Source organism: Corylus avellana, chromosome ca2 (assembly GCF_901000735.1).
Source record: "Corylus avellana chromosome ca2, CavTom2PMs-1.0".
Taxonomy (NCBI): Eukaryota; Viridiplantae; Streptophyta; class Magnoliopsida; order Fagales; family Betulaceae; genus Corylus; species Corylus avellana.
In genome coordinates this window covers 19,843,985-19,851,203 of record NC_081542.1, presented here as the reverse complement: position 1 = coordinate 19,851,203, position 7,219 = coordinate 19,843,985, and positions in this window count along the sequence as shown.

Below are 7,219 nucleotides of genomic sequence, written 5' to 3'. Positions count from 1 at the left end.
TAAATACAAGTATGATAATCAAGAATTTGATTACAATTAACCCTTAAATTTAGGACATAAATTTCCTCCAAATTAGTCATGAGGAAATATTCTTCAACCCATTTAAATAGTGTCAAATGTTTATAAACATTTAGAAGGTACAATAAATTTAGTCTAATTTAGTAAACTGCTATTAATGATGTTAAAAATTTAATGTGCTTTTTAAATGTTTATAGATACTTGACACTATTTTAAATAGGTTGGAAGATACTTCCTCCACATACTGGTTTGGAGGAAATTTATATCGTTAAATTTATGAATGGTTTGGTGTTAGATACTTACATCCACTTCTATGAGTTGTGGTCTTATTAACTTTATTGTCTACAAAACAACAATCCTTATTTATAGAAAATATGAGTAAATACAAGTGTGGTAATTAAATTATTCATAAATGGTAACTTAATCAGTTGTAGATCACGCCTCATGAAATGAAGGTCATTAGCAACAAAAAGTGTTAGATATCTTAGGTTTGTAGCCAATCGCTGGTATATCTAATGGCATGGACCCTAGTGCAACAGCTAACACCCTACAACCAATCACCATTGAGAGATCGGACCATGAGTGCAAGATGTTTCACCTCCGGTGATGCGTTGCCGCCACAATTATGCTGAATATCAAACATATGATTTATGGATTACAAGAAAGGAAAGAAGGGTATGAACTTTGGTTATTGTTAATTAATAAAAAAATATTAAAGGTAATGAGAAAGAGAAAATGCTGAGTAAGGGCACAATTATACATGCCGAAAATTTATTAGAGATGTTAGAGAAAAACTTACTATCAAATTAATTCAGTTGAGCAGGTAGCCAAAGGAACTTTTTGACACTTAAATCTTTGTATTTGGTTAGTTGTGATACTCAACCTTGCAGCAGGCCTGCAGGAGAGGAGAGTAATAATAAATGTGCAAGCTAGAACTTAATTTCTTCCAACATTACGTAAGAAGTGCTTTCGTGGGAGGCCGACGTCACCCACCAATTCATTCATTTCCAACTCTTGATCCGGCGGAAGGATAATTAGGATTTGCAATATTCCGCTTAAAGTAATTGCTTGTCTAGGCGGGTTTGATAGTCCAAAATTTATTTGATGGTGTGTCTTATATAGACTGTCAAGCAATGTATTGCTTAAATTGTTTGCATTCCAAGTTAGTGGAGATCTCAATTTGAATTGAGATTTCTACCAATTTTTTGTTGGAATTATTAGCAATTCAAATATTAAATATGAGAGATTTTTTATGGAGCTTGCCTATATGCCTTAGTAAATGAATGAACTACTTGAGACTTGTTTAGATATATAAATCTTGAGGAATGCATGCTACCGTCTTCTTATGGTGTTTTCTTACTATTTTCCTTGTAAATATTATTTCTTACTTTCTTTCTTAAAGACTAGTGAAGTAAGGTTTTTTTTTCTGCCTTTATAAAAAATAGGAAAAACTTCAGTTTAGTACCCTGAACTTTCACGTGATTTGACAAACCTCTCTCTTAAACTTTCAAATCTCTCACTTTGAACCCCTGAACTTTCAATTGCTCTCAATGTGAACTCTTCCTTAGATTTTAAATGTTACATGATGTTTATACTATTGACTTTTATATAAAATTTCAGCTTTACCCTTAATTCCAAAATATTTTTTTATTTAAAAAAAGGAAAATCAAGTATATTTTGGTCTTTTTTGGTATTTTTAACAATTAAAATTGACGGAAGGGTTCACATTGAGAACAATTGAAAGTTTAGGGGTCCAAATTAAAAAATTTAAAAGTTTGAGGATTTGTCAAATTGCGTAGAAGTTCATAGAGCTAAAATAAAGTATTTCCTAGAAATTAATATCTATGTAAAAAATCATAAAAAATAAAAAATAAATAAAATAATAAAATAATAAAAAATAAAACAATTCTGAAGAAGACAAAGTCCAGCCCCTCGCCAGTTGTCATGCGATCAGAAGCATGTACTAAAATAATAAATGCACATTAAACAATAATCAATGATCATATGAGACGACAATAACACCTCTCAAAAAGAAAATCTGAGTATTCGTGATAAGTTATTGCTGTAGCAATCTGTTCTAGTCTCTTGAAGTTGTAATGAGAAGTTTTACTGAGGAGGTCTACTACTATTATCTAAAAAAATAAAAATCTGATCCAACATAATAAATATATCGCTGAAACGACAACTGCCCTCCATGTGATGTGATCCTTTTGAATCTGTGTGTTCAATGCAAACCTTTATGTATAGTCAGACGATAATAACACCTCTCACCAACCCCAAATTCAAAAATTTCACATCATAATTAAAGATTGGGATGTATGTATACCTCATGAAATAACAGGTGATAAAGAGTGGGAAGTATGTATATCTCATATAAAAAAAAAAAATGTGGCAGAAAATTATCAACACCAAAAAAAAAAAAAAAAAATTAAAGCATCCAGTGTACTCTAATAAGAATACCATAACGACGGCAAGTTGTGTGTTTATCACCTGTTACACACATTTTGAGCTCAGACCCATGGGATCGGGTCAAAGCCATGGGCCTGAGCCACGGATCAACAACAAAGATTTAAGCCCACATATTCAGAGGCCTAATACGTTAAGTGGGAGCCAATATCACCAACTCCTCATGTTGGCCTAGGACAGCATACTCTCAGGACTCATAGCCTACAAACGCATGAGTGGAAGAAGCAAACTGACAATCCGCGACTAGTCTTTTATTGAGCCAGTATAGTCCGGATCATTTATTCGTGTCATTTACGAACAACAGTTACGGAATAATCAATAGATGCGCATTAATTATTCGAACGGTTACACACCATTCATGGGATACGCATTCATTATCCGAGCAGTAACGCATCGTCCTTGGATACTCATTGATTAGCGAAGGTTACACATTACCTATAACGGCCAGGAGACATGAGCATTAATTCACCCATCAATTGCTCTCGAATCCCATTTTTCTCGCCTGATTACCATTTTAATCATCAGGCAACCTACTCTATATATAGGAACATGCTATGGAGCCTAAGGTACGCAAGATATCTGAATTCTTAAGGACCAGAAACAAAGAAATGGTCTAATTTAAGCATTAGAGTGAGACCCACCGGCATCTCACCGGCAAATTCTCTTAATTAGGCTATTATTTTGTAGGAATCAAAAGAGCGCGAAGACCAACAAACTTGAAGATCAAAGGCACCCCAAATAACACGAAGAACGTGAACATCACCTAACCTTAAAGCATGATCAGCGAACCCCAAAAAGATGGGCCATGGCAAAAAGCCTATCCTCCCCTGGCACTAAAAACATGTTGTCTTTTGTATTGATTAAGATGGTCGTTTTGCCTTTCTTAATTGTTACAAAAGATAAAAATAAGAAATATTGTTCCAACCAACAACCAAAATAAAAAAAGTACCATCACAATAGCATATATAAGTCACTTTAACAATTAAGGTACATCGGGTGAGTTGTCATAATATTTAACAGTTAAGATCGACTTCGTGATTATATTGAAAATTCCCGTAATAATTATTTTTATTTTAAACAAAGTTGTTATAAAATACAATCAACCGAAGGCACAACATTTTGTACTTTTATCTTTCAAATTTTATACTACAGAATAAGCAATTTGCTTAATTGGTAGCTTTGCAGGCTTGCAGCCACAATAATTTTAACTATAAAGGTGATAAAACTAAAAAAATTTAAACAATTGCATTGGCCGCCAGCTCTTTTGATTATGTGTATGAGCAGCAGCGGAGCAAAGAATTTTTATTTTAGGGGGGTGCCCAAATATTGCTGCAATGAGTAGAATGAGGGAGGAGATTTGGGAGAATTTTTTTTGGCTTTGTCGGTTCACAAAGCCAAAAAAAAAAAAAAGCGAAAATGTATACACCACTGCAAGTCTTGATGGAATACGAAGAACATCAGAGTCTTTATTTGCTCAATCCATGGAACCTTCAACGATTTTCCTACCCTTTCATTTGACTTGCATTTCATATTTTCTACAGAGCCATCCCTCAATATTGGGCATCTTCTGGTAGAAAAATAGTCTACATTTATCTAGCAGAGAACAAAGTATGTACCTGGATATTTGTCTCGATTCCTTCAAAAGATCAAAACGTAGCAGTAAACCAGAAGTAACCGAGGTACTAGCCAAAGTGATTGCAAGAATTGGAGCCCAGGGCCTTGCACTTCTATAAATCAAAAAACAAGCTGTGCAAAAGACTACCAGCATGCTCACAATGGACGTATAGAGTGCTGTGAGTCCAATTAAAAAGATCGAAGGTATTGTCTCGAATAAATCCTCTTCTGAGTAACGTGACATGAACATTGACAAGAAAACGAGTATGGAAGATGAAGAGGCAACCATTGCTATTACATCTGATATGAAGAATACCGTAAACCAATTGCTTTTCAATAATATAGGAGTGCCTGTTTCTTGATTGTTGCCACCTGGTATAGTGAAGGCTGCAGCAAAAACTACAGCGGCAATTAATGTTGCCACAACCATAGAATTTTGTGTTGTCTCCTTTATCCACTTTTCACGGTCTTTCCTAAAATCTTTTTGTGTCGATTTTAGCAACTCGTTAGGTGTTATGCCATCTGAATTCTTCATCCAATAGTACCCCAGCGGGACAATCCTTTTTATTTTCTACAGTTGACCGGCCATGTATAAATTGACAAGTAACAATTGAATCATTATCTAGGAAAAAAAAAATATATATATATTATCTCTCACCTGAAACCACATCAACTCCTTTTGCATACCAAAACCTCCTAATAGGATATTTTGTCCATTTGAAGTATCTGATCTAGCAGCTAGCAGCTAAGTGTAGCATGTTGTCCTTTTTTTCCAAAGTTATCAGGGATGCAAGGCAATGCTTGTTAGTACCTATCTTATATGTTAGATTGAACACACTCTCCTGGCGATATAAAATAGCAATGTGAAATAAACTCATGCCATCTTTGTTTAATTGCCATATAAGATCAGGATAATAGTATATCAATATAATTAGAAACCCGGCATTTCCAACTTTCGCAGCCTCAAAAATTAAAGTCTCCTTATATTGATCCAAGCTTTTTGGAAACTGGTCTTGATTAGTTCTAACCATTTTCCAAAGGTCTTCAACTAATTGATGGATTATTGTCTTCATCAAAACATTGTTACAGATCCTTGTGAACCTTATGGTTGAGAAAAAAAAAAAAAAAAATCAGATACGGTTTGGTAATAAAGAAATATTAAATCTATATAATTATTTTACCAATATCCATAATAAGAGATGATATTATAAAGTTTATAAAATAAAAATGTGAAGATAACTAAAGCATTAAATGCGGGTACTTGTGACCTAATTATTTTCTTAAGATATGTTTTCAAACAGTTTAAACATCTTCTATCTTTTGAATTTAAGTAAAAATAAATGGTAGCATGAAAAAAAAAAAAAAAAAAAAAAAAATACCCTACCCCCATGTTGTTGTTGTGCGTGAAAGAAACGGTTACAAGTGTTAGGATAGATTGAGACATTTCACATAGAATATAGCTCATGTCATAGAATTTTCCATAGTTTATAAGTAGGTATTATCTAAAGATTTGATGAAATCAAATAAGTGCATTTTCTCATGCCAAGGTAATTTGAGTAAAATTGTCATCAAGTTGTGATTATTGATTAATGTAATGAAGGCCTACGAACTAGTTGGAAAATTAAAGAAGTTTGGGTTGGAGGTAAACAAACAGGAATTTGAGTAACTTTGCTGGAGTGATAGCCGACTTGGGCAGCAAATTGCAACAGGTTTTCTTGCCAACACTTCCAAAGCTCTCCATGCAGTGTCGGCAGTTGCTTTGTTTGAATCTATTTTCAGAATTTTCAATGCTATATCTGTCCATAAAAAAAAGGCACATTAATTAATTGATCGTCGTCAAAAGATTGTTGAAGAAATCCTTATAACACGGTCACTGATATTGCAATAAAAGTTGTAACTGATCCATATATCCAACTTGTAATCAAACTGTCAAATCATCAGTTTTCCTAAAAGCTTAAGCGGATAAGAAGAGGTAAATTTAATCACTTAATTATTACTTTAATACAAACAAATTTATAGTCAAATGTAGGGCTTACCATACATATCATTGGAAATAGTATGAAGCAGGAGCTTAGTGAGATCATCAGCAGTCAAATGATCGAAAGGAGAGATTAGATACCAGATCACAATTTCAAGTCCTCTGGAGTCATCAATTTCAACAACTCTTTTATAACAAAGGTGTTTTCTGCAACCACCGCATTGTGAAGTGCCGTCCCTTGATCTTTCGATATGGGGGCTCGAACACAGCGCGGGTCTTCCTCAAGAAAAGATTTAATGGTCGGCCAATCACCTCTTAACACAGCTTGAAAGACGGGATCACGCCTGGGATGGTATTCATCATATCTTATTTCCCCTGGATTTTTTATTTTATTTTTAATAAAAAAATAAAACCAAACCTATTAATTACAAGTTGTGGTGAGAAATCATGACACTTGGATGCATGCTAAGATGTTGGAAGAACTTCCCTATTACCTTTATTTTCAAAATCTTCCCTTGAGCTTGCACTACAAGCATCTGACTCATTAGCGGCGACTTTTTGTAGTGTTGGTTTCTCTGACACTATCTCCTCCAGTTCTACTGGAGTCTTGTTGAAAGCATGCCTTCTTCCATTTTTTCCTTGTTTCTTTAATTGGAAACAAAATGAGATATACAATAAATTCCTAATTAGGTGATTAGATGAAGACTGCAGCAAGAAGTTGGTATATCTATATATGCGAACATCAACAAATTCTCTATTAATTTGGAATAATTTAAGTTCATGGATAATGATGATTTATAATGAAGACCTCCCAACATATATATATATATATATATATAGTGAAGTTATTATAATGTTAAATTCAATACTCATTTTACATGCAAAAGTAAACACAACTAGACTACTTTAGTTAATTGTTAATTACTCTTCTATATATTGATTGATAAACACTGTTATTTAATGTTAGTTTATTTATTTTTAGAAGCGAGATAAGTTTTAGAAGTTTAGGATAGAATTTTTAAATGTTAGAATTTTATTACAAAGTTATTCATCAAAAAAAAAAAAAAAAAAGAATTTTATTACAAAGTTTTCAAAGTACATACACACCCTAGGGAGATGAAAAGTTAAGACAAAGAGAAAGGG